We start from the raw sequence: 26,647 nt of genomic DNA on the forward strand, positions 1-26,647 counted from the left end.
TTGCCCTTCTCCCCATCCCTATATCCTTAACTCCCCCTGAAACTAAGATCTGAAGTATGGAAGATGGAAGGAACCTCAGGGCCCATTTTAGTACAACTTCAGAGGAAAGAACTGGAGAGGAGGAAGATAAAATAGGGAGATTAAGAGCCTCAATCTGGACTCTTAGTCCTGTGCTAGCCAGAAAGCGTCTTTGGTTGGATTTTAACCTGGAGCTTTCTGACTCCGAGTCTGGAACTCCTTCCACTATGTCTCAGTGCCTGATCACTTGAATAAATGAAATGAATGAATGACCAAGTCACCTTTAATGCCTATTGTGTTCCAAATGATGTACTAGATAACAACAATGCAAATAATTACTATCTTTAAGGGGCTTATATTTGTAACAAAACAACTTATGCAAGAAATCAGTGGCCAGGGAAGACAGTTTGGTTGTGGGGAGCAATAGAATATTATATAAAGCCAGAGGACAATCTATTGTCATGCCTTCCTTGTGAGACTATAAAGCAATGGTAGAATCGAATTAATTATTATTCCTAGACCAAAGCTATTGTGGGAGGAGAGGGGGAAGAGGGAAGGAAGGAGGAATATACTTATGATAGCAGAACAAATGTCAAAAGGTCAGGGATAGATTGATGGGAAGCATAGTCTGGAGCAGGCTAAATATAATGGGTTAGAGGAGTATGTATTCACTTATCAATTAGAATGGCTCAGAACTTTGTAGAGGTTAAATCCGGATGGTTTAACTAAGGATAGGGAGAAAGGGGAAGGAAAGAGAAGAGAGTATCATGGATTGTGGAGATCAACAGCAAAGCAGACTATAAGATGTCATTTCTTGGCAATCACTAAATGATTGCTCTAATTCTACATCTATAGACTTTCTTTCTTTCTATATCTATAAACACTTTCCTTTTGAAATCAACTACATTATAATATAATAGCTAGTACACACACACACACACACACACACACACACACACCTTTAAGGTTTTACAAAGCACTTTACAAATTTTGTATTAATTCATCCTCACAACAACCTTAGGAGAAAATTACCCTGGCATGGATTCTGTCAATATAAAGTAATTATTAAATAAAAATTTAAAAAAAAAAAACAACAACCTAAGGAGGTAGGTACTTAGGTAAGGTAGGAGGAATTATTATTCCCATTTTACAGATAAGGAAACTGAAGCAGACAAAGGTTAAGTGACTTGCCTAGAGTTACACAAATAATAAATATCTGAGGCCAAATTAGAACTCTGATCTTCCTGACTTCAGGTCTAGCATTCTCTCCACTCTATCCATCTAACTGCCCACATCTACATTAGGGAGCTAACTACAACAAGTTGCAATGTAGTCTGTAAAATATTTTAAACCAGAAGAAGGCTTCCAATACCAATTCTTTTCTATGGAGAACTTATGGACAAGAATCAGAAAGGATAGCAGTCAAAGATGGCTTGCATGCCATACATACACAAAATCTGCTAGCAAAAGAGGTTTCCCCATTGGAAGACATTTTTCTTTTAAGGTTCCTTGGAGTCCCTGTTTTCCAAATCAATCATTTTTCTAGATCCCCTCCTCAGACTAACCAATTCAATTCAAGAAACATGAATTACTAACAGGGGCCCTATTATCATGAATTGTAGACAGAGTCAAACTTTTAATCAGCAACTGAACTAACTGTGACCTTGAGCTTATCACATAATTTCCTTAGCTATATAATGGGGGGGGGGGGGGAGGAGTTGAGTGATCTCAAAGTTCTCTTCTATCTTCAAATTCCATGGTCATTCAGTAGAGATTATAAACAGGCAAGAAATAATAATACAAACTAACGATATATATTGTGTGATATTTGCACAGGTGGTAATTCTAAAGATGTCACACTAAAGTCTGAAACTGGCTTTGTAGATTTTCCTTGCAGGATTTATTGAAGAACTGGCTATCACCAAATTATTGCAGACAACAGAATAAAATAACAATTTGTAGCTCTAGGAAGGAATTCTACATTTGTAATCAGGGAATTTTGGTTCAAATCCTGACTCTCCTATTCATTATCTGTATAGCATTGTACTGATCACTTCTCTTTGGCTCACAGTTCCCTCATCTGTAAAATGAAAGGATTGCACTAAGATGATTTCTGACATCCTTTCCAGGATATCTAACTCTAAATCTATGGTCCTTCCATCTTCTTTGTAAGCCTTCAGGAAGATGGGAGGTGAGGGGCCAGAGATACATTGTAAACTATAGGTGTGCTGAAGGAAAGAATGTTAAGATTCTTAGTCTTTACTCCTTACATCCAGTGGCATTGCAACAATGATTTAAAAATGAGAACAGTAAATGCTAAAGGAAAAAGAAAGGCACACATACATTTATAGATTGATCCAACCATTCTGAAAGACAATTTAGTATTGTGTTAAGAAAGTTCATACCATTTGACCTAGAAATAACATTGTTAAGTATATGCCTTCAGAGGTTAGAGGCAGAAAGAAAGTTCACATGTACACCAAAATATTCCTAGTAGTACTTCTTGTGGTAGTAAAGAAAGTAGGTGTCCATCAATTGAGGACAATATAAACAAATTATGGTAAGTGAATATAATGGAATATCACTGAGGTATAAGAAATGATGAAAATGAAGAATTCAGAAAAACATGAGAAATCTTATATGCACTAATGCAGAGTAAATAGAACTAGGAAAAAATATACAAACAATGACAATAATGAATGAAAAAAAAACATAAAAATCCAACAACTAAATGATGTATAATTATAAGGACTAAGCTGTCCCTAATAAAGAGATGAAAAAAATGTATCTCCTTCCCATTTCAGAATAATAGGAGTTCCGGAGTGTAAAACATTGCACATATTGGTTGATATAATGTGTCATTTAGTTTAACTTAACTTTATTTTTTTCTTTTCCTTATTTATTCTCTGTTTCAAAGGATATTTTTCCAAGAGGGAAAAACAGAGAGGTTATATATATATATATAACTTTGCTTTTTTCTGGTTACACATGTTTTTAAATGCACATTTCTTTATGAATCATTCTGAGAAAGAAAAGTCAGAACAAAAGGGGAAAAAAATACAGGAGAAGAAAAAGAAAACAGGAAAAAAAAAAGAAGTGAACATAGCATGTGTTGATTTACATTCAATCTTCACTGTTTTCTTTCAGGATGAAGATGGCATGTTCTATCCAAAGTTTATTGAGATTGCCTTATCACTGAATCACTGAGAAGAACTAAGTCTTTCTAGTTGATCATTGCACATTTTTGTTGTATACAGTGTATTTCTGGTTCTGCTTGTCTCACTCAGCATCAGTTCATGTAAATCTTTTTAGGTCTTTCTAAAATTAACCTGATTATCATCTTTCATAGAAAAATAATATTTCATTATCTTCATATACCACAACTTATTCAACCATTCCCCAACTGATCTACTCATGTTCCACCTACTCTTCATCTACTCTTTGCCACCACAAAAAGAGCTGCTACAAACATTTTTGCACATGTGAGTCCTTTTTCCTCTTTTATGATTTCCTTCGAATCCCAGTATTGGCACTGCTAAGTCAGAGGATGTGCACAATTTTATAGCCCTTTGGGCATAGCTCCAAATTGCTCTCCAGAATGGTTGGAACAGTTCACAATTCCACCAAAAATATATTAGTGTCCCAGTTTTCCACATCCCCTCCAACATTTATCATTATCTTTTCCTGTCATTTTAGTCAATCTGAGAGATGTGAGGTAGTACCTCAGAGTTGTTTTAATATGCATTTCTCTAATCAAGAGTGATTTAAAGCATTTTTTTCATATGATTATAGATGGCTTTAATTTTGTCCTCTGAAAAGTGTCTGTTTATATCCTTTGATCACTTATCAATTGGGGAATGACTTGTATTCATATAAATTTGACACAGTTCTTTATATATTTTAGAAATGAGACCTTTACTAGGAACATTGTCTATAAAATTTTCCTCCCAGTTTTATACTTCCCTTTTAATCTTTTTTCTGTTGGTTTTGTTTGTGCAAAAACTTTTAATCAAAGTTGTCCATTTTTCATTTCTTTTTTTTTTTAATTTTATAATAACTTTATATTGACAGAATCCATGCCAGGGTAATTTTTCACAACATTATCCCTTGCACTCGCTTCTGTTTCAGTTTTTCCCCTCCCTCCCACCATCCCCTCCCCTAGATGGCAAGCAGTCCTATATATGTTAGATATGTTGCAGTATATCCTAGATACAATATATGTTTGCAGAACCGAACAGTTCTCTTGTTGCACAGGGAGAATTGGATTCAAAAGGTAAAAATAACTCGGGAAGAAAATCAAAAATGCAAATAGTTCATATTTGTTTCCCAGTGTTCTTTCTTTGGGTGTAGCTGCTTCTGTCCATCATTTATCCATTGAAACTCAGTTAGGTCTCTTTGTCAAAGAAATCCACTTCCATCAGAATACATCCTCATACAATATCGTTGTCGAAGTGTATAATGATCTCCTGGTTCTGCTCATTTCACTTAACATCAGTTCATATAAGTCTCTCCAAGCTTCTCTGTATTCATCCTGCTGGTCATTCCTTACAGAACAATAATATTCCATAACATTCATATACCACAATTTACTCAACCATTCTCCAATTGATGGGCATCCATTCATTTTCCAGTTTCTAGCCACTACAAATAGGGCTGCTACAAACATTTTGGCACATACAGGTCCCTTTCCCTTCTTTAGTATTTCTTTGGGATATAAGCCCAATAGAAACACTGCTGGATCAAAGGATATGCACATTTTGATAACTTTTTGGGCATAATTCCAGATTGCTCTCCAGAATGGTTGGGTTCGTTCACAACTCCACCAACAATGCATCAGTGTCCCAATTTTCCTGCATCCCTTCCAACATTCATTATTTTTTCCTGTTATCTTAGCCAATCTGACAGGTGTGTAGTGGTATCTCAGAGTTGTCTTAATTTGCATTTCTCTGATCAATAGTGATTTGGAACACTCTTTCATATGAGTGGTAATAGTTTCAATTTCATCATCTGAAAATTGTCTGCTCGTATCCTTTGACCATTTATCAATTGGAAAATGGCTTGATTTCTTATAAATTAGAGTCAGTTCTCTATATATTTTGGAAATGAGGCCTTTATCAGAACCTTTAACTGTAAAGATATTTTCCCAGTTTGTTGCTTCCCTTCTAATCTTGTTTGCATTAGTTCTGTTTGTACAAAGGCTTTTTAATTTGATATAATCAAAATTTTCTATTTTGTGACATTTTTCATTTCTTAATGTTCTCTAGTTCTTCTTTGGTCATATGTTGGGAGGAATATATTTGAAAATGGAGTGGTTTGTTATTTCCTTCTTCAACTCATTTTACATATGAGAAAATTGAGGCAAGCAAGATTAAGTGACTTCCTCTATGCATCTGAGGCCAGATTTGAACTCAGGAAGATGTTTCCAAGTCTGGTGTTCTATCTACTGTGTCACCTAACTGCTATTTGGAAATGAAAATGATATAAAAACAAAAGATTATTAATTCTAATTTTTAAATTCTTAAGAAAAAAAGTATTATTTGCAAATTAGTTAAAAAAAATAAAAACTGGTATTTATACCCATTATTTATTCATGTGGTTCCATGAGATTCCCAGGTTACTACGGCAATAAGGAGGTGGAATTGGGAAAGACAACCAAAAAATGCGGAGACTTTGTCCAATTTAATTTAGGTGTGTCTATAAAGGGCAGAGGTATCCAAATTAAATTATAATCTATATAGAGCTTCTGATTACTATCCTCACTGCCTCCAGGGTTGCTGATAAACCCAAAACAACAATTAAGAGTAAAATAAATCTAAGCAAACATGAGGTTTGTGGTTACATTCATTTTAATAAGAGTTTGCAAGCAAATACATATGTAAATGGAGATCATGGCACAGTGCAGCACTGCTTTTTAGATGATTTTAAGTGAATAGGCCCCATGTGCTAACACGGAATGCCATCATTCCTGAGCAATCCAGTCATATATATCTAGAGAAGCCTGAAGCAAACAAGCTGTGAGTTAATTTTTTAATTATTACCTTGTCCAGCTTGCAAGCTGAGAACAAGACCCCATGAGGTCAGTATATGGTACTCAAATACCAAATATATCTGAATGATATAGACCTTTTAAGATATCCTTCTCTCCCTCTGTCCCACTGTTTCATCACATTTTTCCTTTGCTTTGGGTTTTTGTTATTGTTTTTTCTTCCTTCTTAAAAAATTGTTTGAAAGAACTTTCTCCTTAGGAACTCTAGTACCTCTTTTCAGATTAAAATGTCACTGTGACCTGACCATAAGTACCACAGATGAAACACAAAAAGGAGTGTAGCCTCAGCTAAAATCATAAATCATATTTAAATATCTTGGAAATAAATGCTGCATAATAGAGTTGGACTAGCACTATTTATCCAGATGGGCAGGATTTCTACACCAATCAGTTGGTAGAATGGGACAGGACAATGAGCAGAGCTGTTCAACCACTCATATTTCCATGCCCTCTCCTCCATCTCTGAACTTCTGATTAAGTCCTCAGCTGCTTTCCTGGCCATTTCTTATGCAAATAAGTTAGTCAAAGCTTCATCTCCTTTCCAACTCTATTCAAAATTTTATCAATAATTAAATATGAAATGAGCCACTAAAAAATGAGAAACTGCAATCTGAATGGGATAGTATACATCTTTTCATCAGAATTTCTCATCTATCCGACAAAACTGTTTTTATACATGAGCTTCACCTTCCTAGGTAAACTGATGGCTTTTGCAGATAATGGTTTTGTTGTTCTTCAGTCCTTTCAGTTGTTTTACTCTTCGTAACCCCATTTGTGTTTTCTTGGCAGACTTATTGAAAATAATTTGGAATGGTTGGCCATTTCCTTTTCCAACCCATTTCATAGATGAGGAAATTGAGACATCACACAGCTGATAAGTGTGGGAATGGTTAAAAAAAAAAAAAAGTCAAATGAAAGACACTCACCCAATAAGTATAACCACATTAGAAGGGGTTGGACCAACTCTTTGAGAATGTCATGAAAGATTTGTGCATCCCATGCCTTGAAGTTCCTGAAAGAGAATCACCACAATAAAGATGTATATGGGTACATGGAAAAGGTGCTATTTTTTTTATTTATGGCTCTGATTTCAAGTTTACTGTTAGATATTTGACTTAAAGCAGATATGCTGTTGTTTGCCTTTTGTTTTCAAAGAAAACCAATGACATCATGGGGGGGAGATGTTTTGTTTTGCAAATGAATGGGATTTAATGAAGGCAGAGTTGCACAAAATAGTCAGCCTCTCTCTTCTAGAGCAATAAAAGTCCAGGCTGACTGGAGATGGCTTGGGACGCAGTAGATGACCTGGGTATCTTCTAGCACAGAGCCTGCCTCAGCCACCTTCATCCTTCATGTTCATTGACAGTTTGAGGCCTTTCAGTTATCCTCAATCTGGTTTAGCGTGTCTGCTGAGGCACTAGCAATCAAGACAGACTACTGTAGGTAATGCCTGACTCAGGTCAATATGGTAGTTCAGATCTGAATTAGAAAGAAACAAGATGCTTATAAATTATCTAACTCTTAGCAAAAAAGGCTTATCAGAGCACGGAAAGGATACTTTGCAAGGATATAGCACTGGTTCAGTTGGAATGAGGTCCTCTTATTTCCATATATAAATGCATCTGATCAATAAGATATAATGTTGTTTTCTGTCTTTCATATTCAAAAAGGACCAATGACATCAGGGTCAGGGTACAGTATATTCCATACTGATCAGATCAGTATGAACTTGGAAGACTCTACTACAGGTCAGACACAAATAATCCATGTGAGCACTGGGAATGGAGATGTATCAGATTTACTCATCTCATGTCTCTTTTGAGTTATTACAATTCCACTTTGCGCATACAGCATAGAACCTTCTTTGATGTGAGCACTCCATGTCGGTTGATCCTGTGCCTGAGACATGAGAATACTACGTCTCACAAGTGATTCCAAAGTTCTTCAGGGACACACTGAGAATGTCTTTTAAAATATATCTTTATTTTATTCTGAAATTTAAGAAATAAAACAAGCATTTCCATAATATAGTAGAATTTTAAAAGATGATTACATATGAAATTGCAAATCTATTATGAATAATTTGCTATTCCTTTTAAATATGTAATACAGTTATCGTGTAACTTTTTTTTTTGTATCTTCCTTCCCCATCCTAGAGATGGCTACCATTAGACAGACAGACTCACACACACATGCATAAGCACACACATACACATACACACATTTATATAGTACCGTATGTAAACTCATTCTATACATATTTCTATTTATCAGTTCTTTTTCTAGAAGCAGAGAGTATCTTTCTTCATAGATCATTTGTAGCTAATGTGGGTATTTATAAAAGATAAAATAAAAGGAAAAGATAAAAAAAAGTGGTTGCCATTCCTTCTTCAGCTCATTTGACATTTGAGGAAACTGAGACAACCAGAGTGAGGTGACTTGCTCAGGGTTACAAAGTTAGTATCTGAGGGCAGAATCAAACTCTAAAAGATGAGTCTTCTTGCTCCCAGGACCACTGCTCTATTTACTGTGCTCAAAGGACTGGGACCTAAATCTTAATAATCTTAACCATGTGGGAGATGCCAAATCTTCACAGTTCACATTAGTTCTCCTAATGTAAAATTATGTCACTGAACAGGAGAAGCACATCATGGTGATCGCAGAGATGATAACACTTAGGACACAGTCACTCTGGTCCAGGATCATCTGTAGAAAGGTAGCTAAATTATTATGACCCCCAGCTTGTTCTTCTGCCAGGCTTTCCCGATACTGTCATCTTGGAAGTAAGCGTTCCTCAGTTCACCATCCAGAACATCCCCTTCCCTTTGAAACCCCAGATCAGGTAATACAAGATTTCTGCCTCTTTAGAAGCCTCTGCTAATGGTCTACCCCCTTCTTTTGCGGGATTAGAACTCTCTTATATCTTCATTTAAGAATGGTCTAAACCCACATTTACCATAACTCATGCAAAGCCATTTTCACTTCCTCTGTGTCATTAGAAAAAAGAGCAACTCACAACGATGTCATGCCTTGATTCTCTTTGCCTTTCTTAGGAAGGAGTTGTATGAATCATCTTAGTGGAGAAAGTAGGTCTGCTAGTTAAGGAGGCTATGAATTGTTTCTCGAGGGTTTATGGAGTACTTTGAGGGGGACATAAATATTGTCACTTCAAGCCAGGGAAGGAACAGAATGGCTGGAGAAATTCAACCAGAACTATGTCCAAAATCAATCTGTCTTTATCATGTCTTCCTGGCAGCTGGATCTGAGAAGCTGCTGGACCAGAGAGCCTTATCCTTCCTTGATTCATTGTAGACATGGCTTCTGGGAGGTGATACACTCAACCTTGGTTGTCAGGGGAATAATGACAAAGCTATTTTTTAGCAGGAGGGCAAATCCCTTTCCCAAAGATAAAGGGAAGAAGCCATTTTCCCAGTTGGGAGTAAGTCAAGGGCTAAATGTTATTTAAATTGGCATGAGGGGTCCTATCAGGCAGAAGTAGTCATCTCATATTTAGATAGGAAGATCATGTGGTTTCACGTCAGTACTACATGACATTGCAGCACCTATGTCCAGATTGGCAACAGACACTTCCCAAACCCTTCCAGGTTTCAGAGTTTTTAAAAATTTCTTTCAACAGAGAGCATAAAATGCTCTGATATTTGCATATACTTTACAAACAACTATGTGTGGTGGGAGGCATCCCCCTAAAGACTTCCCCCCCAAAAAAGTCCATATAATTATCCAATCCTGTTCTCTCTAGGCTTCAGACCACTAAGCCACTAAGCCACCACCAGGTAGGAGAGTAGATAAAGATTTTACTTTTCAAGGCTCTCTCATAGACCCCCTAAGTGGCTTACAGCTCACCCCAATGAGAAGACTTGTCATGACTATCATTCTTGAAGTATTCCAAATTCCTGGACTAAACACCACTAAAATCCAATTGTTTGCCTTTCTGGAAGCAGGCAAAAATGTTATTGAATCAGACAGAAGAGGAATCAGATCCTCACAGGCAGAGTTCATGGAACTAGCAGAAAAAAGGCCACAATTTCCATTTGCCTCAGTTTTCTCAATTGCAAAATGCTCACACTAATGTAATTTTCCTCACAGAATTATTATGAGAATCATATGATCTAATATTTGTTTAAAAAGCACTTAGCACTATGCTTGGAACATACTAGATATTTTATAAATACTTATTTTCTTTTTTCCATTCTTTTGGAGCCAGGTTAGTATCTCAGTGGGTAGAGCACTGTACTTCACATAAGAAAGACCTGATTTCAAATTTGACTTCATATACTTTTCATTTATGTGACCCTTTAATCCACTGGAGAAGGAAATGGCAAACCACTCCAGTGTTTTCACCAATAAAACTCCCTTAGACAATATGGCTCACTAGGTCATAGAGTCAGACAAAATTGAGCAACAATAAGAATCCTTCCCCTAATGTCTGAATTTAGAGAACACAATCCTACCCAGATTTCTGCACGCTACATTCCACGCCTTTTGATAAAATTCCAAGAGGTGAGTGACAGGGGTTAATACAATTATTCATATCTATCTTAAGCCCCCAAATAGTGCCTTTTCTATAAAAAAACAAAAACAAAAAACTAGGCATGAGCCTTTAGTCAAATAACAATAAAGAACTTTGTCAGCATCTTTCGCTCTTCTTCTCAAACTACATAAGTTAGCCGAACTTGCCCCTGATACCGAGTTCAAATCTGGCCTCAAGCATGTTGCTAGGTGGGCAAGTCATTTAACCAAATTTGTCTTAGTTTCTCATCTGTAAAATGAAATGGACAAGAATTTTTGCCAAGAAAACCCCAAATGAGATCAAGAAGAATTAGGCACAACTGAAAACAACTTAACAACAGCCTATTAATAAAGAAGAGAGCCTTGTCTGGGACCTTGAGGCCAGAAATGACGTTTTATTTATTTTATAATTTTTTCCACTGCCCATTACACAAAATATATGTTTAAATGTTTAAAAGAAAAAGATATATTTTAGGAAGTATTTTTAAATAACATTTACTAAAGGTAGAGTGTTTTATCACTAATAGAATGGAGGCCTCCCTCTTTCTGACAATATGATATCTATTTCAAGTTCAGCAAACTTATGTAGTTTAGGAAGAAGAGAGAAAGAGGCTGACAAAGTTCTTTATTGCATGAAATTAATTTTATCTTAGCAAATCTCACCCTCTAGTGGGAGCTATCATGCCACTTGCTTTGAAAAACAAAACAAAACAACCTTTGACTTTGCAGCTAACCTTCGAAATCTAATTAATTAAGAGGCTAAAAGAGACTTAGAGATCATCAAGACTAATCTTCGATTAGTTTCTTGGGAGAGATTTCCATTGAAGTGTAATTAGAGATTGGTGTTCTTGAAGAGGAAGACTTCAAATTGGAAGGAAAAGTGATGAATGAGTTCTTCCTTTCAGAAGCACTAAGAAATACATATGAATAGAGCTCCATCATAATAAAATGGATTACACTTTTTTCAGTAATATTACCACTGGTCATTTCAGAAGTAGTTCACTGACAACTAGGGCAGTGTGGGTATGTAAAAAAAAAAAAAAGCAGGAATCGAATTTTTAATAACAAATCTGATTCTTCACACTGAATCCTATGTAATTAATTATGAAGACCAATCTTGTTCTGAAAACAAAATGAGAAAATGTACCTTTTCTTTCAGTGGAGAAGTGGGGAATAAAGAGGGTAACATATACTGCCAAAAGTGATCATTGAGTCATACTTGAGTCAGCTGGGTTTTTCTTTTTCTTTTTTACAGTGGGAAGGGAGAAGGGAAAGGAATGGTTAGTTGTCCTTCATGCTCTAAGAAGACCAAAATGACATCCTATGTTGGAATTAAGGCACACTATGTCCAACTGTGGCTGATCAGATCAATAGGAGCTCAGGAAACTGTACCACAGGTTGAGCATAAATAGACCATATGACCATCTAGTGTGGAGATGGCTCAAAATTTACTCATCTCATGTATGTTTTTAGTAATTCTACTTTGCTCAAAGAGAACATAGCATTCTTTGATGTACCTTACTGGGTAGTCCTGTACCAATGTCTCCCATGTCTCACAATCTATCTCAAAGTGAGACCTTTTTCTGACCCCTAGGTGATCACCTATTTGCTATTTGTGAGTTCTCTAAAATAGTCTTTTAGCCAAATGTACATTTGGCATTCAAACAATTTGATCAGTCCATTAAGGTCCGCTTTGCAGTAATGTTCAAATGCTTGGTAATTTAGCTTGAGAAAGCTTGAGAAAAGGCCTCAGTGTTGAGTACTTAATCTTACAAAGTGATTTTCAGAGTCGTTCTAAGACAATTCAAATGGAAGAGATTCGGTTTCAGTGCTGGTAGACCACCCGGGTTTCACAGACATATAACAATCGAGTCACCACAACAGCACTGTAGACCTGTAGTATGGAATGGAAAGTCTTCCATACTTTCCTTCAGAACCTTAGAAATACTGAGTGACCAGCTCTGGCAATGTGTGTGTCAATCTCATCATATTGCCAAAATAAGTGAGCTTATCCGCAGCATCCAAAATTTCACCATTTGCTGTAATTGATGGTTCCTCATATACATGGTTTGGTGCTGGCAGGTGGAGAAGCTCTGTCTTTTGGGTGCTAATTGTTAGGCCAAATTTTGCACAAACATCAGAGAATCCATCTACACTTTGTTGCATCTCAACCCCAGAAGCTGCCCTGAGTGTACAATCATCTGCGAACAGAAAGTCAAGCACCAACTCTCCCCTGTTCTCCATTTTTACAACGGGAAAGGGAAAAGAAAAGAATAGCATTTATAAATAGTACCTACTATGTGCCAGACATCTTTACAAATAATCATCTTTTTTGATCTCACCACCATCCCTAGAGCCCGTTGCTATTTTTGTCCCCCATTTACAGCTGGGAAAAAGGAGGCAAAAGACAAACAGAGGTTATGTGACTCACTCAGGATCACATCGTGATCATCACATAAGTGTCTGAGTCCACAGTTTAACTCACAACTTCCTGATTCCAGGCCCAGCTCTTTCTCCAGTGTGTCAGCTCCTACATTAGGGGTGTAGGAGGAGAGAGTGGGGGAGGAAGGGAGGAAGCGAGGGAGGGAAGGAAGTAAAGAGAGAGAGAGAGAGACAGAGAGAGAGAAGAGAGAGAGAGAGAGAGAGAGAGAGAGAGAGAGAGAGAGAGAGACAAAGAGACAGAGAGACAGAGAGAGACAGAGAGAGAGAAAGAGAGAGAGAGAGAGAGAGAGAGAGACAAAGAGACAGAGAGAGAGACAGAGAGAGACAGAGAGACAAAGAGACAATGAGAGACACAGACAGACAGAGACAGACAGAGACAGAGAGACAGAGAGAGATAGAGATAGAGAGAATAAGAGAGAGAGACATACAGAGAGACAGAGAGACATACAGAGAGACAGAGAGACAAAGAGACAGAGAGAGACAGAGACAGAGAGAGAGAGAGAGACAGAGAGACAAAGAGACAATGAGAGACACAGACAGAGACAGACAGAGACAGAGAGAATGAGAGAGAGAGAGAGAGAGAGAGAGAGAGAAGGAAGGAGTAAGGGAGGGAGGGAGAGAGAGAGAGAGAGAAGTTGGGAAATTATCATTACATAAAAACAAAAGACATTAATACAATGTAGTATGCTTTTTTCCCCTGAAGCGATTGGGGTTAAGTGACTTGCCCAGGATCACACAGCTAAGAAGTATTAAGTATCTGAGATCATTTCTGAACTCAGGTCCTCCTGACTTCAGGGCTAATGCTCTATCCACTGCTTCGTCTAACTGCCTCTACTATGCTTTTTTTTTTTTTTTAACCATAATTCTTTTCTAGTGTTCAAGGGAAATAAAACTATAAAAACACTTAAACCATTTTATCAGTATATGAATTGACATTTCTGTTCCAAAATGATTGGATTTTAAAATTCAGTAGGATTCTATTTATTATATACTCTAATGCTCCTTTGTATTGTTAATAATGGATTTTTCTCATTATAATATAGGGAGACTATATTGTAGTAGTCTGCCTTGTTTCATGACAGCAGCATTAAAACGCGCCACTACCATAAGCTAATTTGATTTTTGGAAGTGTAGAAAAAGAAGATATTCTCATGTAACTGGAGAGTTAGGTTTTCATGCTTTAAGGCCTGGCACTCTCTATCCACTGCTACGTGTCCTAAATGGCATAGAGTAAATTCTCACTGCCTGAGCTGAAATTTGGCCATAGACACTTATCAACTGTATAGTCCTGGGAAAGTCACTTAATTCTCTCTGCCTCGATTTCCTCATCTGTAAAATGAGCCTGGAAAAAGGAATGGCAAATCACTCCAGCATCTTTGCCAAGAAAACCCCAAATGGTTGTAAAGAGTTGAATGTGATCAAAACAACTGAACAACAAGTATATCATATACTCTGCTAAGTATTGGGGACCTAAAGAAGGCAGCAAGAGTTCCTGTACTCAAGAAGTATATATTCTAAAGGAAAGGAGAACATGTAAAAAATAAGATCATATAAAACATATATGGGGTAGATGAAAGGTAATCTTAGAGGGATTTGGGTGGATACTTGAAGGAAAACAAGAATGAAAGTGAAAAGGAAGAGCATCCAGGTGCAGACATTAGGCAGCACAAAGGCATGGATACAGACAGGAGAGTGTTCTGTTTGAAGACCTATGAATACGTCAACCATAGAATATATGGAGGAGAATAAAGTGTAAGAAGACTGGAAAGGTAAGATGAGGCCAGATTATGAACCTTTAAGTATATAACAGGGAAGTTTATATTTCATTCTGAAGATAATAGAGATCTGCTGGAGCTCATTAAGCAGAGAATTGATATAGTCACTCATGCTTTAAAGAAATCACTTTATGGAACAGCTAGGTGATGCAGTAGGTAGAGTGCTGGGTCTGCAGTCAGGAAGTTTCATCTTTAAAATTCAAATATAGCCTCATGCACTTACTAGCTATGTGACACTGGGAAAGTCACTTACCGCTGTTTGCCTCAGTTTCCTCATCTGTAAAATGACTCTGAGAAAGAAATGGCAAACCACTATGCCAAAAAAAAAAAAAACAACCTAAGTGGGATCATGAAGAGTCAGAAAACAACTGAACAAAAAAATCAATTGATTTTTTTAAACCCATTTTATTCATGCAAAATTTATGTCTGTTGTATTTCCCCTTACAAGATAAAGCTCTCCAAAAACTCAAGAACAAAAGCAGATATAGTAAACAAATTCTTCATGACCACAATTCATTAAATGTTATAATCAAAAAAGGGCACTTAAAGAAAAGATTCAAGCAGGTGCATATTAAATAATGTCAGACTAAAAAATAAATGATAACAATAGATAATTTATCAAAGAAAAGGTCAATAATGAAATAATGTACCTAAACTTTTGATGTGCAGCCAAAGCAGGTTTTTGGAGAAAATTTATATCTCTAAACATTTTGCCCAACAATATAGGGGGAAACTTCCTGTTAATGTGGCTGCATAAATGGAGGCAGGCTACCATACCCATTCCCACACAAATTTCAAATTTATAACAGATTGAATAGTGATCAAGCAGTAGAATGACAGAAAAGCCTGAAAAGACTTACATGAACTGATGCTGAGTGAAGTGAGCAAGAACCAAGAGAACATTGCACATGATAACAACAAGATTATGTGATGAGCAACTGTGATGGATTTGGCTCTTCTCAACAATTTGGTGATTCATGTCTATTCCAATAGACTTGGGATGGAAAATACCAACTGCATCCAAAAATAGAACTATGGAGATTGAATATAGGTTGAAAGCACAGTATTTTCACTTTTTGTTTGTTTATTTTTTTTTCTGTTGTTTTTCCCTTTTGGTGTGAGTTTTCTTTTATAATCTGGCAAATATGAAAATATATTTAAAAGAATTGCACATATTTAACCTATATCAAAATTCTTCCTGTCTTGGGGAGGAGGAAGCAAGGGAGAGAAGAAAAATCTGAACACCAAGTCTTACAAAAATGAATGTTGAAAACTATCTTTACATGTATTTGGAAAATAAATAAATTTTTAAGAAACCAGTTGAATGAAAAACTTCAGCTCTCCAACCTCCTCTATTTGGGGAGCAGTATCACAGGTGTTCTGCTTATGGGACAATCCTCCTACCCTACAAACATTCCCCAAATTATTGCAAATTCAGTGGAAGGAAAATATTGGAACAGAAAAAGCTGTAAGCAAAATAAACTTCTTGATGCTGAAGGGAAGATTAGATAGGAAAAAGAAAAGAATGAACCTCTAAGGGGATGCCTATCAGTTGAGAAATGATTGAACTAAATGTGGTATATGAACGTAATGGAATATTATTGCTCTCTAAGAAATGACAAAAGATAATTTCAGGGGATTCTGGGTAGCATTATCTGATGATACATAGTGAAGTGAGCAGAATTAGGAGAAAATTTTTACAAGGAGAAGGGGGAGGGGAAGAGAACCTCTAAGCCCAGTTTTCTATCCATTGTACCACCTAGCTTCCTCTATACTAATTGTTAAACAATAACAAAAACCCAACTTTGAAAGACTTAAAAATTCTGACCAATGTAGGTCCAGAGGAGCTATAATAAAACATGCTATCTGCCAAATGACAGAAATATGGTTAATTCAAGATAGAGAGATAAACATTTTTGGACAGGGTCAATGTAAGAATTTGTTTTGCTTGACCATGTTTATTTATTCAAGGATTTTTTCTTTCTTTCTTTCTTTTTTTTTTTTTGATTTTCTAGTGGAGGAGGCAGTAGAGTAAATGTTAACAATCTTGATAAAAATCAAAAAGGGCTATTTAAACACTTTTTTAAGGGCCTGGAAGAGAACAAAAGGAATTTCATAGGGAAGCACAGATAAAAAGGATAGTTTTTGAAAGTAATGTGTAGAATTTTCTATTTAGATTTATAGATCATCACATACATTTTTATATATGATACACACATATACATATGTATGATATTATATATACATATACAGGTATATATACACACATAATCACACATAAACAAGATGAAGACATTCATAATTTCACATACAATTCTTTTGTGTTCTATTATTTGTAGGGTTTTTGTTTTGTTTTTGAGAGGATTAAGTTCAAAATAAAAAAGAATGACAAAAAAGAGGAAAAAAACAGGTTAATAATTTGATTATACAATTAAAAAACAAATAAACAAAAAAAGCAACACTGGGAAGCCTCCTAGCTTTGCTCTCATACTTCTTTCCTGCTCCTCCTCCCCCTCAGGGTTGAGCAACAAATAGGTTTGGCCTGGCTTGGCTTACATTCTCTACCATTTTAGTCTTTCTCTCTTTTTATTAGAAAAATTTCCACATAGGGATGTCCTCAGAATTGATTCAACCAACAAAATATTATCTGCAAACAAGACCATCTGGAGTACTTTGCCAGTAAAATGATTTTTAATCTAGGGTTCCTTGACCAAGGAGTCCATGGATAGATTTCATATATATGGATAGATTTCATATATCAGATATATGGATAAATTTTAACATAATTGGTTTGCCTTGTAATCATATATTTTTATTTTATGTATTTAAAAATAAGATACTGAGAAAAAATCCCTAAGTTTCACTGGCATGCCAAAGGGGTCCGAAAAGAGGAAGGATGAGAAATAGAATGTCCTGTGTGATGGACAGCAAATAAGCTAGTTTGAACAGACCATAGAATCCATTGGAATATATGTATGTGTATGTATATACATATATAATATGTCAGTGTGTATTTGAACAAATATATACATACATATATTACCGAAAGGAAATCTGACATTAAAATGTGAAAGTCTTTAAAAGTCAAACAGAGCAGTTCATATTTGATCCCAGAGGTCCCTGAGTTTTATTGAGCAGGGGAATAACATTTTTAAACAAGTGTTTTAGAAAATCACTGGTAATTATGTAATGTATTGGAGAAGACAGAAACTTGAGATAGGAAGATATATTGGGAAGCTCTTAAAATGATCTAGGTAACAAGTGATGAGGGGCTGAGCTAATGTGATTATGGGGTAAACAGAGATAAGAAAACAGATATGATAAATGTGGGTGTAGAATCCATTCTTGGCAACTGATTAGATATTTGGGAGGTGGAGAGCAAAGAATACAGGTTAACTCTAAAGTTAGGAACCTGGGTGATTAAAAGGATAATGGTGTACTTAACAAAACTAAGGAAGGATATTAGGAAGAGTTGTGGTTTTTTTAAATAGTATTTTTTCCCCCAAATACATGCAAAGATAGTTTTCAACAATCACCTTTGAAAAACCTAGTATTCTAAAATTTCTTCCCTCTCTTCCCCCTCTCTCCTCCCTAAGAAGCAAGTAATTAGATTTAGGTTAAACAAGTGCAATTCTTCTAAACATATTTCATCATGCTATGCAAAAAAAAAAAAAAATCAGATCAAAAAGGAAAAAAAATATGAGAAAGAAAAAAAAAAACAAGCAAGCAACAAAAAAATGGCAAAAATACTATGTTTTGATCCTCATTCAGACTCCATAGTTCTTTCTCTGGATGTGGATAGCACCTTCCATCACAAGTCTTTTGGAATTGCCTTGAATCACCTCATTGTTGAAAAGAGCCAAGTCCATCTCAATGGATCACATAATCTTGTTGCTGTGTATAGTCTCCCCTGATTCTACTCATTTCATCAGTTCATGTAAGTCTCTCCCAGCCTTTCTGAATCATCCTGCTGGTCATTTCCTATAGAACAATAATATTCCATAATATCTATATACTGTAACTTATTCAACCATTCTCCAATTGATGGGTGTCCACTGTTTCCAGTTCCTTGCCACTACAAAAAGGGCTGCCACAGACAGTTTTGCACATGTGCACTGTTTAGAAAAAGCTTTTGAAAGAAAGACAGTGAGTTGTTTTTGACATGTAGATTTTTGAGATGCTTAACATCCAGTTACAAATATCTCATATAGCTAGTTAGTGATTTAGGACTGAAACTCAGAAGACAGAATAGAATTGGTTACACAGATATGGGAACTGGCTGCATAGAGATGAAAAATGAACCCATGGAAGCTGATGAGATCATCACCAAATGGGAGAATGTAGATACAGAAGATGACCCAGGACAGAGCTTTGAGGTACAAACCTACAATTAGTGTACATAATGTGGACAGAGATGTGGGGAAGGAGATTGAGGAGCAATTGGAAGGTTATGAAAAATTCAGAGAAGATTGTATTAGGAAGAAGAAGGCATTCATTAGTGTGAAAGGCTGTAGAGGCAAAGGGTGGAAATAGAGTAAAGGTAAAAAAGACAGAGCCTCAGGTCTCTCTGAAACCTCTCATGCTCTCCCTACCATTTTCTGGAACTTCCATATTTCTTGCATAGCAGTTGTGAATATGGCTCTCTCTCTCTCTCTCTTTCTCTCTCTGTCTCTCTCTCTCTCTCTCTCTCTCTCTGTATCCCTCTATGTTTCTCTCTTTCTCTTCTCTCTCTTGGTATCTCTGTCTCTTTGTCTCTGTCTGTGTCTCTGTCTCTCTTTCTCTCTCTCTCTCTCTCTCTCTGTCTCTCTGTCTCTCTCTCTCTCTCTCTCTCTCTCTCTGTGTCTCTCTCTGTCTCTCTCTCTCTCTTTCTCTTCTCTCTCTTGGTATCTCTGTCTCTTTGTCTCTGTCTGTGTCTCTGTCTCTCTCTCTCCTCTGTCTTTCTCTGTCTCTCTCTCTCAGTATCTCTGTCTCTCTGTCTCTCTCTCTTTCTCTCTCTCTCTCTCTCTCTCTCTCTCTTCTGTCTCTCTCTTTCTCTTCTCTCTCTTGGTATCTCTCTCTCTCTCTCTCTGTGTCTCTCTCTGTCTCTCTGTCTCTCCTCTGTCTCTCTCTTTCTCTTCTCTCTCTTGGTATCTCTGTCTCTCTGTCTCTCTCTTTGTCTCTCTCTGTCTCTTTATCTGTCTCTGTCTCTCTGTCTCTGTCTCTCTCTCCTCTGTCTCTCTCTTTCTCTTCTCTCTCTTGGTATCTCTGTCTCTCTTTCTGTGTCTCTCTCTGTCTCTCTCTCCCTCTCTCTCTTTGTCTCTCTCTGTCTCTCTGTCTCTCCTCTGTCTCTCTCTTTCTCTTCTCTCTCTTGGTATCTCTGTCTCTCTGTCTCTCTCTCTCTCTTTGTCTCTCTCTGTCTCTCTATCTGTCTCTGTCTCTGTCTCTCTGTCTCTGTCTCTCTCTTTCTCTTCTCTCTCTTGGTATCTCTGTCTCTCCCTCTCTTTGTCTCTCTCTTCCTCTCTCTCTCTGTCTCTCTCTGTCTCTGTCTCTCTCTCTTCTGTCTCTCTCTTCTCTCTCTTGGTATCTCTGTCTCTCTGTCTCTCTCTCTCTCTTTGTCTCTCTCTGTCTCTCTATCTGTCTCTGTCTCTATCTCTCTGTCTCTGTCTCTCTCTCCTCTGTCTCTCTCTTTCTCTTCTCTCTCTTGGTATCTGTCTCTCTCTCTCTCTCTCTCTCTCTCTCTCTTTGTCTCTCTCTGTCTCTGTCTCTCTCTCTTCTGTCTCTTTCTCTTCTCTCTCTTGGTATCTCTGTCTCTCTCTGTCTCTCTCTCCCTCTCTCTCTCTCTCTCTCTTTGTCTCTCTCTGTCTCTGTCTCTCTCTCTCTCTCTCTCTCTCTCTCTCTCTCTCTCTGTCTCTCTCTGTCTCTCTCTCCCTCTCTCTCTCTCTTTGTCTCTCTCTGTCTCTGTCTCTGTCTCTCTCTTTCTCTTCTCTCTCTTGGTATCTCTGTCTCTGTCTCTCTCATTTTCTACACCCCTAATGTAGGAGCTGCTGACACACTGGAGAAAGAGCTGGGCCTGGAGTCAGGAGTCAGGAGTTAGGAGTTAAAATTGTGCACTCAGATGAAGGATTAACCATCCTTATTCTGTTCCAAGCTAATGTTTATTTCTATGCTATGATGTATAATGACAATGTAAGAGACTGCAAAATTTCTGATCTTAGGAAGGAATGTCACAGGGCTTTGGAGAAGCTGTCACAAGCAGACAAAAACTTCCAGTGGCCCCCATTTCTGTCCCTGGAGAATGACTGGGACCCTCGACTATTAACCTGGACCTGTAATGCCAGAGAAACTGAGGCAGGAGAGAGAGAGAGTTTTTAATATTTTATTAATGGGAGAGTAAGATTGATGGACAGGACTCTCGTCTCAAATTATCCAGTCCCGATTGCGAGAATCTCTAACCTTTATATACCTTTTGGAGACGAAGAAGAGGGAAAGAGTGGGAAAGCCCAGCTGGAAAAGGCTATGAATCAAAAAAGAACCCAGAGATAGGATGTCTGAATACCCAGAGATAAAGATGTTAGTGAAATATCTTGGAATATTTTAGAGGGATGTTCTCAAGGACAGAAGATAATCGGGAAGTCTACTCTCTTGTTTATCTTGCTTGGGCTAACAATTTATAACCTTAGACTAACTGGTCCTTAGCCTTCATGGACCAGAGGGAGATTTACAGCTTAGGGGAGTAATCAGGGAGACTGAGACAAGGGAAACTTGTACAAGGAAACTGAGTCAGGACAGTTAAAGAGAACTGTGGCATAACAGACCCTACCCTTTCAAGAAGGAGAGAAGAAACCTCAAAAAATGAGCAAGACCTGTAAGCGTGGAGCTGCAACAAACACGGAAGACAGGCACACTGGGAGTCCAGAAAGAACCAACGCTCCGAGGGGGCACAGTGGACAGAATGCTAGGTCTGGAATCAAGACACTTACTAGCTGTGTGATCTCAGGCAAAACAAAATAACTTCTTGTTCTTAGCCTTAGTTTACTCCTTTGTAAAATGGGGAAAATAACTGTACCCACCTTACTTAAACATAGAATAATTCATGGGAAGCACTTTGCAAATTTTAAACGGGTTATATAAATGCTATTATTACTACTACTACATTGAGCATTCTGTTCAATGCATCATGCATTGTCTGTCTTGTCTTATTAGTATTAGCAGCAGCAGCAGCACTACTAGTAGTCCTATTACTACCACTGCCACCACTAGTAGTCCTACATTACTAGTAGTTCTACTACCACTACTGCTGCTGCAGCTGCAGCTACTGTTAGTAAGACAAGACAAAGACACCTAGGAAGGGCATTGTATAGAGTGCTCAACCTGAAATCAGGAAGACCCGAGTCCAAATCTATTGTGTCACTTGTTAATTGCAGCTCTGGGAAACTTACTTAGTTACTCAGACTCAATTTCCTTATTTGTAAAAAGGGAATAATAACAGCACCTACTTCCGGTGCTGAGAAGACAGAATGAGATGTTTGTCAGGAAATCTGTAAATCTTAAAATGCGCTACATAAATGTTGGCTGTTAAAAAAACAGAATAAAAAAAAACAACAAGAATTGGCACGGGTGAAGGCAAGGACAGAGTAGTACATTCTAACCCCGGGCCATAGTCGCTGCAAAGGCTCGGAAAAACTGGCCAATGGTTAAATCTTCGGTGTGAGCATTTATTTACACCTTGGAAATCGGCAAATGCTAATCTGGGTTTGAACCATAGTTTTGTTGATTGGCTAAGTTTAAGAAAAGTTTAATGCAAATGATACTTAAAAGTGTGCTGCGAATGCGTACATTTCTCTCTCTCGGAAAGGCTGTAGTTAAACATTAACTAGCGCACCCAAGAAACGCAATTTGGCTAATCGCGCAAAGGTGAAGTAAAACTTATTTAAAAGAGGGCGCCAAATCTTGCGGAAAGCAGGAACCCCTCTCGCCCTCTCCTAATCTCTTTCTCGTCTCTATGGTTGATGTAGAACAGTCCTACGGGACTGGACGTCTTTACAAGATTGGCCAATCCAAAGACAACTCTAGAATCACATGGTTAATATCTGATCAATTATTGGTTGCTTTCGGTAAAGCCCACCCCCTTCTGCTCTCGCCTCCGGTTTTAATTCGCGGCCCGGGCGAGCGTTCAGTCCTTTCGACTCGGCGCTGGTCTCGGGGTAAGTGGCGTTTGTGATGAGGAGGGGGATGGGGGAAACTGGCGGCCGTGATGACAACTATGAAAGCGTGTTAGACTACTGACTACCGTGAAGTGAATCGGAGTCTGAGCCAAGGCCCCGCCGAGCGGTGTGGGTCGGGATTCTACCATTTCCAGGATCCTTCATCACTTTTACTCTTGTCCCCGCAGATCCCGTGTGTCCTGCCGACAAGACGGCACCGTTCTGCGCACGCGCGCCTCCACATCCTCCGTCAGTCCTCCCCCTTGTGTAAAAGCTCCCAATAAAAAATTCCCAAAGTCTCAGCTTCGTGTCGCGCGTGTTGTCTCTGACGTCGGTCGCACTTGCCTTTGAACCCGTGGAACGCCTTGCTGTGGTATCCCGGGCCAAGCAGCAGTGCAAGAGCATCCCAGCTTGTTTATAACTGGTTCCGCTTAGTCCAAATTTGAGCGGTTCTTTTAAGGACAAGCGACACGCGGCGCGCCTCCACTTGGAGATGGAGAGGTTTGCTAAGGACCGGGCCTGTAGAACCGCTAAACACGTGGCTGTCGGTAGCAATCCCCCCTCTTACCCCCAGATACAGCCTACCAGCAATCAATGCGCCCTGGCAGGCATTGGTGAGTACCTTAGAGGCAGTGAAACCATCTTACTCTATGCCGGAGCTTGCGTTTTGCAGAAAGTTACTCAACGGATATATTATACTGGCAATAAAATGCTCTTAAAAAGCATTAGTTGGGTTATTTGGGCAAAGGTAGCCACCGAGTGGGATGAGAAAAATATTCAATGATTGTGACGCCGAAGTTTTGGAGAAAACCTAGAAAGTGTTTATTGAATTGAAATTGGGGTAGAGAATGTCTTGGGAAACTTCAGAAAAGAGGTGGAATACCCAGGTCAAGTAGGGAAAGGGCAGGGAAACAAGACAATAGCAATGTAATTTTTTCTGCTTGGAGGAGCAGGAATGGGCAATTTAAATTACAATTTTAATAGGTAGATATTTTTAACTTTGAAAGTTCCCCTCATAAGAGCATTGGGAATGTTAGAGAAGGGTAGTTCTTGGTAGTTGGAAAAACCCATAGATTTGAGGCAATGCACTCACTGTAGGGTGGAGGATCCTTGGTTTTTAACCGGGACCAGAGCTTCCACATTGCACATTGTATCTCTGCTTTTAAAAAATTCCCAATTTCAGCATAAGATGCATGCACTCATCAGCTTGGTTATTTAAAACTTTTCACAATCCAGTTTCAGTGTATCTTTCTGCATTTTATATCACTGTTATGAATTTTGCCTTCCTCCACACTTCCTAAAAATTTGTTGTGGGTAGTACTAATCTCCCACCCCTGGGATGTACCTTAACTGCTGTTTTTGGAACCATTTTCAAGGCTGATTTTTGGCCCCTCCTGCACTGGCTATTTTCCCTGTTTCACCACTATCCCCTTCCTTCCCCTTTTATTCTCTTACTGCTATATTTCTTGTTTACATGTAAACTTCCCACCTTGCTGGAATAAATCTTGTAAAGTTTGATTATAACCAGTAATAGTAAGTAAGGAGGTAAAGGTCAGTGTGACTTAATAACAAGTAAAAATGCTTGGAGTCTGGAGAGTGTCTAACAGTCCTTGTCAATCTTTTTTTTTTTTTTTTTTTTTTTGCTGAGGCAATTAGGGTTAAGTGACTTGCCCAGGGTTATGCAGCTAGGAAATGTTTTTTTGAACTCCGGGTGCTACTGTACTACCTAGCTGCCTCAACCCCCAAACTTTAGCTTTTAGCTTTTTATTTTTGAAATACATTGAGATTTTTAAACATTCATCCTTGCAAAACCCTGTGTTCCTAATTTTCCTCCCATCCCCTCCCCTAGACAGTAATCCAATATATGTTAAACATGTGCAATTCTTGTATACATAGTTCCACATGCTGCGCAAAGGAAAATTGAATCAAAAAGGGAAAAAAAGCAAAGTTGAAAATTCTATGTTGTGATCCACATTCAGTTCCCAAAGCTCTCTCTCTGGAGACTGATGGCTCTCCCAAGTGTGTTGTAATTGGCCTGAATCACCTCTTGAAAAGAGCCACGTCCATGACAGTTGATCTGCACACAATCTTGATGTCTACAATATTCTGTTTCTACTCACTTCACTCAGCATGAGTTCATGGAAATCTCTCCAGGGTTCTCTGAAATTGTCCTGCTGATCATTAATTATAGAAGAATAATATTCCATTACATTCATGTACCATAACTTACTCAACCATTCTCCAACTGATGGGCATCCATTCAGTTTCCAGTTTCTAGCCACTACAAAAAAGGTTGCCATAAACATTTTGGCACATACAGGTCCTTTTCCCTTTAAAATCTCTGGGATATAAGCCCAGTAGAAACACTGCTGGATCAAAGGGTATGCACAGTTTGATAACTTTTTGAGCATAGTTCCAAATTACTCTCCAGAAAGGTTGGATCCGTTCACAACTCCACCAGCAGTGTAGTAGTGTCCCAGTTTTCTCACATCCCCTGCCATCTTAACCACTCTGAGAAGTGTGTAGTGATACTTCAGTTGTATTAATTTGCATTTCTCTAGTGTGATTTAGGACATTTTTTCATATGGACTAGAAATTGCTTTAATTATTTCGTTTGAAAATTGTTCCTGTCCTTTGACCGTTTATCAATTGGAAAATGGCCAAGCTCACTTTCCAAGGAAGGAGATAACCTAGTGCTTCCTTCTGTGCCAGGCATGTAGTAGGTGTTTTAGAGCAAGTGACATTGAGGAAAGCTGGTTAGGGGAAAAGTAGGGGAAAAAAGCTGTTGAAGTGCCTCAGGTAAAAAGCCATAGATTGGAATAAGAGATCCCACCCTCTTGTAGATTAGTTTCTGTCCCTTTTAACCATTCAGTCTCCTGTTCTTAGTGTCAGAAGATCACAGGTACTTCTCTACATTCACTTGACATTGATTTCCAGGTGTATATTTGCAGACTTATTCTTAATTCTTGAGTTCTAGTCCCACATCAGGTAGGAATAGCTCACAGAACATTAGAAAGGTCAGAACCCACACTGGCATGGGGTAGCTCAAATTCATCATGTTCGAAACAACTTACAGATCCTTGTTACGTCTGTCCCAATCTCAGATCTGTTTTTGACTCCTGGCATTTAACCCACATCTCACCTGTGGCCAAATAACATTTATTTTCATGACCTCTCATATCTGTCATCATTAGTCACCTCAACGGTTGCAATATTGTTACCTAATTATTTTTTTTTTTTGCCCCTTATCTTCAGATTTGTTTTGACTTAGATGCCAGTGATTTTCCTCAAGTGCAAGACCAACCATGTCACTCTATTGCTCAATCAACTCAAGTATTTTCCTGTTACCTCTAGAATCAAATATAAATAAATAAATGTAAATATAAACTGACTTACAAGTCAGTGTGGCCCCTTTATGTGTATTTGTTTTTTTTCTAAAAGAATGTACTGCCTGCTTTGTGGGAATATAAAAGAAAGGCAAAAAGTACCCTGCTCTCCAAGAATTCAGGGGAACGTGTCATGCAAATATCTATAAGTAAAATACATGTGGGATAAATTGGAGAAAATCTCAGTGATTGCATACTGAAGGGCACATACCCACCCTGGACTTACTCCTGGGAAAAGTGAATCGTGAAGACCTGGGTTCAAATCCC

At 37.9% G+C, this 26,647-nt stretch overlaps 1 long non-coding RNA gene and 2 other non-coding genes across 4 annotated transcripts; all 3 read left to right on the forward strand.

The window, feature by feature from the left end:
• The first annotated feature begins 22,883 nt into the window (after positions 1 to 22,883).
• On the forward strand, positions 22,884 to 26,410 carry LOC127560439 (uncharacterized). 2 transcript variants are annotated; one of them, XR_007953333.1, is made up of 3 exons: positions 22,884 to 22,994; positions 23,183 to 23,608; positions 26,250 to 26,410. It is a non-coding gene; the product is annotated as an uncharacterized LOC127560439 (long non-coding RNA). The 2 variants fall into 2 exon arrangements; XR_007953334.1 differs by lacking the exon at positions 22,884 to 22,994 and having other exon boundaries at positions 23,001 to 23,608.
• Positions 23,039 to 23,104, forward strand: LOC127563630 (small nucleolar RNA SNORD104). Its single transcript, XR_007954071.1, has one exon. It is a non-coding gene; the product is annotated as a small nucleolar RNA SNORD104 (small nucleolar RNA).
• LOC127563670 (small nucleolar RNA SNORA76) lies at positions 23,332 to 23,468 on the forward strand. Its single transcript, XR_007954108.1, has one exon. It is a non-coding gene; the product is annotated as a small nucleolar RNA SNORA76 (small nucleolar RNA).
• Positions 26,411 to 26,647: the final 237 nt, after the last annotated feature.

This window comes from Antechinus flavipes, chromosome 4, assembly GCF_016432865.1.
Source record: "Antechinus flavipes isolate AdamAnt ecotype Samford, QLD, Australia chromosome 4, AdamAnt_v2, whole genome shotgun sequence".
Lineage (NCBI taxonomy): Eukaryota > Metazoa > Chordata > Mammalia > Dasyuromorphia > Dasyuridae > Antechinus > Antechinus flavipes.